The following is a 386-nucleotide window of genomic DNA, read 5'->3' as shown; positions in this document are numbered from 1 at the left end:
TAATGGCAACATCCAGTTCCTCCTGCAGTGTATGCGCATTTGATGGATATGTAAATTCTGTAAGATGATCCAACTCCAAACCAAGATCTTCTACTTCAGAGGCAAGATTATCTTCCAATTTTCTTTCCATTTTATCCAACTTGTCGTTTATCAATTTGCGGACATTTTTAATTTCTTCTATACCTGCTAACTTCTGTACATTCTTGTTGTCCTGTCTGGTTTTTTTTTATTAAAGAATCCAAATTGATCATTATACACTTCAAGTCATTTTCAATATCGTCTAGCACTGAAGAGGTTTTGACATTTTTTGCAACGTCTTGAATTATATCAGGCTTTTCACAATGCAGATGTGATTCTTTTATACACACAATACAACAACATTGGCG

This window comes from Mytilus trossulus, chromosome 13, assembly GCF_036588685.1.
Source record: "Mytilus trossulus isolate FHL-02 chromosome 13, PNRI_Mtr1.1.1.hap1, whole genome shotgun sequence".
NCBI classification, from domain to species: domain Eukaryota; kingdom Metazoa; phylum Mollusca; class Bivalvia; order Mytilida; family Mytilidae; genus Mytilus; species Mytilus trossulus.
Note: the sequence above shows the minus strand (reverse complement) of the source record.